At 32.2% G+C, this 11222-nt stretch overlaps 1 long non-coding RNA gene across 1 annotated transcript; it reads left to right on the forward strand.

Moving 5' to 3' along the window:
* Nucleotides 1–4729: 4729 nt before the first annotated feature.
* On the forward strand, nt 4730–9958 carry LOC143083252 (uncharacterized). Its single transcript, XR_012980603.1, has 2 exons — nt 4730–4795; nt 8235–9958. It is a non-coding gene; the product is annotated as an uncharacterized LOC143083252 (long non-coding RNA).
* Nucleotides 9959–11222: the final 1264 nt, after the last annotated feature.

Below are 11222 nucleotides of genomic sequence, written 5' to 3' on the forward strand. Positions count from 1 at the left end.
AATCTTATAACATGTGGTCTGAAATCTGGGATCAGTTAGTTCAAATTTACTTAGATTTATGATATTTGATCTCATATTTTTTAAGTCAAATCATTAAAACATAATTGTAAGTAAATATTTGTTTTCTTTTATTTTTGTAATAATATCTACTACAAACCATAACTATTTTGACCACAGTGGATAAGATAATTAAATCGTCTGCTACAAATTCCCCAAGCATGTGCATTTGTTTTGTTTACATTTATCAGCTGCTGTTTATATACATCTTGTACCTCCTACATCACCTTATCAGTCAAATCTTAATTGCGCATGTCTTACCGATCAGGCTGATCGGATGTTGCTGGTTTAATACCGAGCGTTAGCAGTCCACAGGAATAAATTTTATCATATCCTGCCACTATTGTCTTGTCCAGAGAAAACTATTCTTACTCATAAATGTCGCGTGTTTAGCATGAAACAGCAAATGACAAGTTTACACCTGCTTAAATTTCATACAAATCTTTGACTTCCAGCAATCGAATGGAACTCGCTACTACGAGACCACTAAGACGATTTATGCGTTTTGTTACGGGTTATGTTCTTGTGATACATATAATGATGATATGCTTCTAAACTCCTAACAGTAGTGATTGCACTTGATTTTCATATGATGAAGACATAATCTTTCAATCAGTTAATGTCAGTAACTGCTTGTAGTCATTTGGTAATTTATTTATCATTGTAAATTGACTTAGTTTCTTTTGTTACCTATTCTGATATCGGACTCGGACTTGTTTTAAACTAAGTTTTACTGTGCGTTTTGCTATGTGTTTCTTTTTTATTCTACATTGGCAAGATACATAGAAGGAGGATTGAGATCTCACAAAACAGAACCCCGCCACATGTTGTCTGTATGTGCGTATGCCAAGTCAAAAATCTGCAATTCAGTGGTTGTCGTTTGTTGATGTTACATATTTGTGTTTGTTCAATTTTTGTACATAACTTAGGCCGTTAGTTTTCTCGATTAAAATTGTTTTTCATGTATCATTTCGTGGCCTTTAATAGCTGACCATGCGGTTATGGAACTGCTCACTGTTGAAGAATGTAACCGTGTACGGTGATGTATATTTGTTTATTTCTGTGTCTCTTGTGGAGATTTGTTTCATAGGCAATTATATCAAATCGTTATGTCTTGTGTGTTTGCGGGTAGTATAAATTCTAATAATATTGTCCGAGTGCAGCTATTATTTATTTAATTAATGTATATACACAGTTTTCTAAAAAAAAAACAAGTAAAAGGTTGACAAAACTATGACTATGTCTCTACTAAGGTAATTTTGTTGCCATCGAACAAACGATGAAATAAATGCATGAAGTATAAAGATAATTTATAATGGTTTTAAGTATCCACCCCACCTCCCTAAACAATGGGCCACTTCAACGTAATAACGAATGCCCATGTCCTACTTTATATGGCACACCGCTATTGTAAGATAATTTTCCGAAATTGTCAAGTGCTCCCCGCCATACAATACTATATGTACATTAGGATTATAAAATCTTATGATTATTGCAATGTAAACACTAGATGTGTTTACATTTTGCTGTCAGTATAGGGGACAGTGAAATATCTCGTGATGGTTTATCTAGTCAACTTCATACAGTTGATAAATATCTTAACAGATTTGAAAAATATATCCTCTAAGTGCAGACTATTGAGTTATAAATCTTGTTGATATTTGAAATGTTTATTGGAATTGTCTTTTTCATAATTCTCTCTTTAAATCAGTACTTTTAATATTATAGGGCGGTTGACGACTGTCGCAATGTAGTTTCTGTATCGGTAGTTAATCTCTTTAGAGAATGGGAAACGCAATTATTGAAATGTCGAATACACTTGGAAATAAACTCATCATAGATACCAGGATTGAAATTTTACATTTACGCCAGACAGAAGATGTATAGTCCATGTTATGCAGATGCTGGTTGAATGTTGGTTTTCCGTACGAAGAAATGAAAACTAAGTTCACATTGGGTTAACTGAAATCGTCACTATATTTGTTGTAAATTTTAGTTCCTATCTGACGTCCATTGTAACTTTCTTATATGTAGTCAAGATATTGATTTAGAAAATATTATCTGAGAGTAAGCGAAAGCTACTGTAAACCAACAAATGTTCAGGAGCGAACTATAAAGGTCACTGTCGCGAGTATGAAAATAACGCTAATTTGCATCTTCCAAATATAGGCAACCTAAATTTTTCTATATATTGGTGTTTGCTCTTTGGTCGGGTTGTTGTCCTTTCAACATATTCATTATTTCCATTCTCTTTTTTACAAAAAGTAAAATCACAAAAATACTGAACTCAAAATTCAAAAAGGAATGTCCCCAATCAAATGGCAAAATCAAAAGTTCAAACACATCAAACGAATGGATAACAACTGTCATATTCCTGACTTTGTACAGGCATTTTCTAATGAAAAAAATGGTGGATTGAACCTGGTTTTATAACTAGCTAAACCTCTCACTTGTATGACAGTCATATCAAATTATGTGAATATATCAGGGAAATTAGCTATATATATAGATTAAGTCAAAGTTAACAAGAAAATAACTTAACTCGAAATATGTTGTATAAGAGTAATATGTAACGTGTATGACCAATTGTAAGATGATGGTTTTAGTTTAATCAACTTTTTTCAGTTTTATTTTTCTTCATTATATAACTACATACGTATCTGTAAACTAAATACATTTGAAATTTAACGGCATTTAAACATCATTGTTTGTCATTTTACATATTAGCAAAAATCCGATATGTTTTCCATACTTTGATTCTGTATACAATTTTCTAGAATGTCTCTTTCAACGTATGTTTGTCCATATGCAGTTGTCAATGACGGTCATGTTGGCTTATATCGTGTCACATAATTGTTTTAACGGATCAAAAAGCAAAGCAATGTGAGGTAAATTGTTAGATGATGTTATTGATTTTTTTTTTTTTACTTTTAAAGTTTTATTCATTTTCATAACTATGGGAAATCAAAAAATAGATTGTAAAAACTATACACTAATTTATAACATTTGAACTTTAGCGCCATTTTAAAATCATTGATAACCTATATTTTCATTTGCTGTCGATACATTGGACTTTCAAATATATAGTAACTTTATCAGAACGCCTTCGTTCTTGGGTCACGTCGTCTAATTGTGAAACTTTCAAGGCATAGGTAATTACATAGTTTCTTCATATGTTTGTAATTATATTTGAATATTAGGAATAACATAAACCGCTAACCTCCAGTGTAAAATATTGACAAATATAATACTTATCCATGTTAAAATGAGTATGCATAAGGACATGAATTAGTTATTTCTTTTTATTATAATTGGCATTTCATGTGTTTACTATGGTTTCTGTTTATATTGTATACAAGTACATACATTGCGGTGAAAAAAGTTGAGAAAGTGGAAGACTTCGAATACTTTGAGACACCAGGGGAAAGTTGAACGCGGGAGCCATTATGTAGGATAATGTTATGTATGTGTATATGATATATAGCGACTAAAGCGTTAGAAATCTAAATTTCGACGGGTTTCGTGTTGCTCGTTTTTTGTTCTTTCTATTATACGCTGGTATTCTGTTGTTTTCTTTTTTTTTTTGTCGTTTTTCCCTTGTCATTGTCCTTCGACGTCGACTTATAAATTTTAAATGTCCGTTTGATATCTTTTGCCTTCCTTTGACGCCAGTCGATTTAGCTTATTTCACGATGATTTCCTGAGCATGGAACTTTATAATTGGTTCCTGTTGAGTTAAACTCGTTATGATCATTAGGGCATTTTGTTTTTACGTTACCAGCGATATAATGAAGCCTGCGTGAGGCTTGCACATGCACCTTTTTTTGACACGTTTGTTTAGTTATGACAATATCAATAAATGTTTAGGGTAATACGGTTTATATTAAAATCGACCCAACCTCATACGAAACATTGTTAGGTTACTAAAATCGCGATAAGCAAACAAGAAATCCAGAATGCAAGCAGTTAGTGATGGAGTCAATATAATTTTCTGCGGAATGTTTTCAAACTTACCTCTCAAATGAAAAGTATATATGTTACAATGTAAAATTTATAAATGCTATACCCTTATTGCAATAAATATTGTTGTTGCATTATCGTTATATGGACGTCTTCAATATTATCGAAAAGCAACTTTCTTTAAAGCAGTTTTTATACAGTTTTTGACCATATTATGAATTGTTATAATATCCATTGCCACCAAGGTTAAAAACAAAAATTGTTTGATAAAGATATTCAAAGTCCCAACATATACATATACCAAAACAACACTAACAAAAGAAGAAGTCTAGACAAGCATATATCTGTTTCATGATCACTTCTAATCCTACACAATAAATTAAAACGTTTTCTTTTATTTACTCTATTCTTCTTAATTATTGGGCTTTGTAATTCAGTTGGCGATTCTCAAAATGATTCAAAAATTGTTCGTATTTACTGGAGACGCGAATTCCTAAACACCTTGTCCATGTTGACACCTCTTTCCGAATTCCTAACATATTTTCTATCTGCTATCAATCGGTCGTCGATTTCATACTTACAAGGAATCAAGAAGCTGTTTATATAAACATATAATAGTGATACATTTAAAGTTACGCGCCATTATAACATTCGTAACGTGATTTACAGATGTCAATAGATTCGACGATAAATATCTTGTGACTGTTTCGTTTGTTTACCTTCCTGGTTGAAATATTTTATCAAGTTAAAGACATTTGTGAAACTCCTTCAAATTCAGGTAAAATTATTGCTGTTTTATTTCATTTCAATGACATATAAAGAAAGGAATAGTGTTAAATACCATCTGAACTCCAGTACGTATAGAACATGTTTTGAAAAGTAATTTTGTGACACAGAATGCAATTGATGGTCTCTAAAACACATTTGTATCCGTGTACACTATCAAAAAAAGGTTTTGTCCTGTATACAATGTTTCCCCATCACTTTTAATGATACGTCAAGTACGCTTTAATAAATTCTTATAAATTGCGTCAATTGGCCATAGCTACAAGATGAATAGTAATATTCATTTTGATAATCTTCATACTAGTCGTTCAAGGGTTATCGAACTTTAACCGTCAAAACCTAGGAATTGTTGATACGTTTTATCTATAAATATAATTTCAGCAATTTCCTATTTTTTTCTAAAAATTCACTGCTGATTATCAAAGTATGCCCTAATTTCCGTAAAGACGATTTTCGTATTGCATGTACACGCAGGTAGGTTAATGCTGTTCGAGAGTAAATCGGCTATTTATTCATATAAAAATCAATGAAATTTGAAATTATTTAGAATTTTTGTCTAGAAACTTTCATACCCAGAACTTATTTTTATCATCCCTAATATTATCCAAAGTTTTAATTTCTGGTGTCTCAGAACCCTCCATCTGGTTGCCATGGTAACGGGCAGCATTCAAAGATGGCGTGTGAACGTCCAACTTCAAGAGCCTGGCACACCCCATAGAACTAGGCAAATGAATAAAAATAAAGTTGTATTTGGTTGAAAAATATGTTATCTTTCCCGTAACAGCTGTTTCATTCTTTAAATGTGCCCTTTTATAATAAACAATAACAGAAATGACATACAATCCAACCGTGGCCCCACCAAAAGTCAACTATTTTGCCAATTTTAGATATGTTATATTCATTTTAAAAACAAGAAACAGCAATCTTCGTATTCATGAGCTTTTCAAGATTAAATATGCCAAGTTTTAAAGAGAGCTAGAGTTATCGAACTTTAACCGACAAAAAAATCGAAAGTCTCATGTGTTTGCTTTTAGCCATTTAATTTGTTTTATAAATGCACAACTTGCAGAAAAATACACTTCCTCTAATTATACGACCGCAAAAATTGAAAATGTTTGGTCGTATATTAGTATCACGTTGACGTCGTCGTCGTCGTCGTCCGAATACTTCTAGTTTTCGAACCTAACTTTAGTAAAAGTGAATAGAAATCTATGAAATTTTACACAAGGTTTATGACCACAAAAGGAAGGTTGGGATTGAATTGGGGAGTTTTGGTCCCAATATTTTAGGAATTAGGGGCCAAAAAGGGCCCAAATAAGCATTTTTTTGGTTTTCGCACTATAACTTTAGTTTAAGTTAATAGAAATCTATGGACTTTGACACAAGGTTTATGACCACAAAAGGAAGGTTGGGATTGATTTTGGGAGTTTTGGTTCCAACAGTTTAGGAATTAAGGGCCACAAAAGGGCCCAAATAAGCATTAATCTTGGTTTTCGCACAATAACTTTAGTATAAGTAAATAGAAATCAATGAAATTTGAACACAAGATTTATGATCACAAAAGGAAGGTTGGGATTGATTTTGGGAGTTGATGTCCAAACAGTTAGGAATGAGGGGCCAGAAAGGGGCCCAAATAAGCATTAATCTTGGTTTTCACACCATAACTTTAGTATAAGTAAATAGAAATCTATGAAATTTAAACACAAGGTTTATGACCATAAAAGAAAGGTTGGGTTTGATTTTGGGAGTTTTGGTCCCAACAGTTTAGGAATAAGGGGCCCAAAGGGTCCAAAATTGAACTTTGTTTGATTTCATAAAAAAATGAATAATTGGGGTTCTTTGATATGTCGAATCTAACTGTGTATGTAGATTCTTAAATTTTGGTCCCGTTTTCAGATTGGTCTACATTAAGGTCCAAAGGGTCCAAAATTAAACTTAGTTTGATTTTAATAAAAATTGAATCCTTGGGGTTCTTTGTTATGCTGAATCTAAAAATGTACTTAGATTTTTGATTATTGGCCCAGTTTTCAAGTTGGTTTAAATCAGGGTCCAAAATTAAACTTTGTTTGATTTCATCAAAAATTGAATAATTGGGGTTCTTTGATATGCCAAATCTAACTGTGTATGTTGATTCTTAATTTTTGGTCCCGTTTTCAAATTGATCTACATTTAAGTCCAAAGGGTCCAAAATTAAACTAAGTTTGATTTTAACAAAAGTTGAATTCTTGGGCTTTTTTGATATGCTGAATCTAAACATGTACTTAGATTTTTGATTATGGGCCCAGTTTTCAAGTTGGTTCAAATCAGGATCCAAAATTATTATATTATGTATTGCGCAATAGCAAGCAATTTTCAATTGGACAGTATTCAGCAATAGCAAGAAATCTTCAATTGCACAGTATTGTGCAATAGCAAGAAAATTTCAATTGCACAGTATTGCACAATAGCAAGAAATCTTCAATTGCACAGTATTGTGCAATAGCAAATATTTTCAATTGCACAGTATTGCACAATAGCAAGAAATATCTAATTGCACAATATTGTGCAATAGCAAGAAGTTTTCAATTGGAGTTATCTTTCTTAGTCCAGAATAGTAGTTGAATCAACTTAAATCATTGTTTTATATAATATACAATGTATATTCACTTTTACTAATAACTGATAAATTAAAACAATCTTTACCATTCAGTGATAACAAGCACTTTATTTTACATTTTAATATTTTATGGTGTATTTAAATGAGTAGTTATTTTTGCAAACTCCATTAGAAATTTGAATTGAGATCAGTTTTGGAAAAAGGGAAAGGGGAATGTGAAAAAAAAATAGGGGGAGATTTAATTTTTCTCATTTCAGATTTCATAAATAAAAAGAAAATTTCTTCAAACATTTTTTTGAGAGGATTAATGTATAAAATTATAATCCTGGTACTTTTGATATTACTATTCAACAGCATAGTGAAATGCTCAAAGGCAAAACAATATTTTAAGTTCATTAGACCACATTCATATTGTGTCAGAAACCTATGCTGTGTCAACTATTTAATCACAATCCAAATTTAGAGCTGAATCCAGCTTGAATGTTGTGTCCATACTTGCCCCAACCGTTCAGGGTTCAACCTCTGCGGTCGTATAAAGCTGCGCCCTGCGGAGCATCTGGTTTTTATTTGAATTTACAATAAACGCGTAATGGGATTTAATCTAAAAATAAAGCTGATACTTTTTCTTTAATGAGGATCTTCATTTGATGTTCAATGGGGAAACAGTATTGTATGTATATGCTTTCGGTGGTTGATTTCTCATTATTGTATCGTGCAAATAAGCAGTAAATAGTTAAATAGATATCTAAAACTTTATTGCCAATTCAATAAAAAAAATTACAAGAAAATTTTACGTGAACATTTTACATATCTATAAAAGTAAAGATTTTTTTAGTAGATAATGGCAAGCTCTGTACAGCCGTGTGGTGCATGTGAATATCAACATGTCTTCAAACCTGCGTATATATGGTGTTCAGATTGTGATGAGGGGCTCTGTATAGACTGTAGTAAGCATCATGGAATTTCCAAGTCAACACGAAAACATGTCACTGTACCGATATCAGAATATCGACAGCTGCCGTCTTACATCACAAATATTAAGCAAACATGTAGTGCACATGAAGAAAAATATCAAATCTACTGCAAAGACCATGAAGAAGTATGTTGCAGTAAATGCATCGTTGAAAAACACGCGAAATGTCCAAATATTTCCAATATTGATGATATTGTTAAAAACATTAAGACCTCAAATGGTTTTCTAGAAATTCAGGAAACATTGAATGAAGTTGCTGAAAACATCAAACGGATCCGTCACGATAAAAATGACAATCTAAAATCTTTGTCCGAGAAAAGAAACCAGATCGAATGTGAAATTCAACGTGTTCGATTAAATATTAATGAACATCTCGATAAAGTACAAAAGAAATTCATATTAGAATTGCACGCGACAGAAAAAAGAGAGGAAACAAAAATCCTTCAGTTGATGAAAGCTTTAGATGAGCATGAACGTAAAGTTGTCAAGCACCAAGAGAATATAGCAAACATAAAACAACACGCATCAGATCTACAGACCTTCCTATCTCTGAAGCAGCTTGAAGGTAATGTTGATGAAAACTGTCAGTTTATTGATTCACTTTCTGAAAGTAATGTTCTTAATCGTGTGGAGATCAAGTTTAACATTAACACATCATTTACTGACATGGCAAATAGTGTTCTTGAGGTTGGAAATGTATTTATTGACATCTCTAATAGCTCAGTGAACATTGTGAAGAAAAAACAACAACAAGCTCAGTTGATAGTACCTAAAGTATCCTCAATTGTGCCCATTGAGAATATACAAGTCAAGTTAGAACAGACTATAAACACCGAATCATCTTATGTTAGAGGATGTTGCATATTGCCTGATAGTAGATTTGTATTCGCCTATCCTGGTTTAGACAAAGTTACTGTAGTTAAACAAGACGGGACGGTTGACTTTGTTTTGAATGTAACAGCAGCATGTGGTATAGCGTACAACAATGAGGATACCACTATAGCAATATCATCCCGTTGGAATACCCAAGGCAAACAAATAACACTAATTGATTTAAAGGGACGAAGAGTAAAGAAAACTTTTTCACCTGGTGGACAAACCGATGGCATAGCAGTGACAAATAATACACTGTTGTATCACATTGAAAATAAAGGAATTCGGGCCTTGGATCTGACTGACGAATCAACACGTGATATAACAACGGAGAACATGGACACATTAATCAACATAACTATATCTGGAAACAAACTTTATTATTCCAGTTATAAGTATCATACAGTAGTATGCTGCGATCTGCAAGGAACAAAACAATGGACATTCAAAAATGAAAACGTTTTAAAGAATACATTTGGAATATCAGCTGACAATGCTGGTAATGTGTATGTTGTAGGACGTGGATCAAATAATGTCGTGGTTATCTCCCCTGATGGACAAAAACATAGAGAACTATTAACTAAAAGAGATGGTTTAGAATACCCATATTCAATTAACTTTAGAAAGGAAACTAATCAGTTATTGGTTGCAAATGATTGTCAGAAAGCGTATTTGTATAACGTATCTTGTTATTAAAACACTTAAATATTAGATTTTAATGTAGTATTGAATGAAATGTAAATAGGGAATTTATACAAAAACACATCATTCATGGACTAAAATTGTTTACACTTCTTCTTACAGCGAAATGTTTATTATGTTATTGTTTCTTTTTTTTTTTTTTTTGTAGTAAAAGTAATATGTTTAGTTAGTATCATTTCGTATTCAGTTTAGGTTAAGTCACTGTTTATGGGATTTATAAATATGCATCGTATTTTAAATCAAAATGGGTCATATATTTTTTAATGAATTAAACAATTCAAGAAGTTAAAAAAACACTTAAAAGAGACGAACGATACCAGAGGGGCATTCAAACTCATAGATCGAAAACTGACAACAAAATAGCTAAAAAAAAAAAACAGAATAGTTATAGTGCATAAGATAAAATATAGGAAACTCAAAACTTAGCAACACGAACCCCGCCATATATAATGGGAATGATCTCAGGTGCTCCGTAAGGGTGAGCAGACACCTTTTTTCAAATATAGCAACTGTCGTGTAGCTCATTTTATTACAAAACTGGTAGATATTCTTATTCGGTGGGTCAAATTATTGAAAAGGGAATTGGATTGTAGTTACGACATAAGCAACATATCTGATATCATCTGTGAAACGGTTATTCCATAATGGTCAACCAATTCGTGATGGCGTCCTTAAAATTCAAGGGAAGATTTAAACTTCACTCCTTTGAACTCTTGGTTAATAGCTTCCTTGGGACTTGAGTGTCAGCTGACAAGCAAGGGATTTTTATATATAAGTAACAGTCATGGTACATAATTAGAACAATACCACTGAGAAATTGATTGACTTACTTTCTGAATAATACATACAAAAGCAAAGACATGCATGGAACACACAACTGCTAGCTTTTCTCATACATTTATCTTTTTATCTAAGGAATGAGTGAAATTTGTATGTATCATCTATATAGGTAACTGATTACCTGTACTGTGAAGATATAATGAGAGTGCTTCAAAACGGATAACCAAAACTACTCAATGTTACATTGGAGACTATAGTATGATTGACTGCACATCATTGACCTTAGAAAGTAAATTTGCACATAGACCCAACTGTATTCTACCGTGTAATAAATAGTATCCGTAAACATCGATAGTGTTGCCTGCTTAAAAAAGATTTACAGTCACAAATTTAAAAAGTTAAAGGAAGTAGCCGAAAACATCGAAAACAGCTGTTAAAAGTAGCAATTTGAAAGCATTGTCCGAAAAAAACCTATATTTCTATCAGAGAATCAAA

The sequence above is a fragment of the Mytilus galloprovincialis genome, chromosome 7 (assembly GCF_965363235.1).
Source record: "Mytilus galloprovincialis chromosome 7, xbMytGall1.hap1.1, whole genome shotgun sequence".
Classification (NCBI taxonomy): domain Eukaryota; kingdom Metazoa; phylum Mollusca; class Bivalvia; order Mytilida; family Mytilidae; genus Mytilus; species Mytilus galloprovincialis.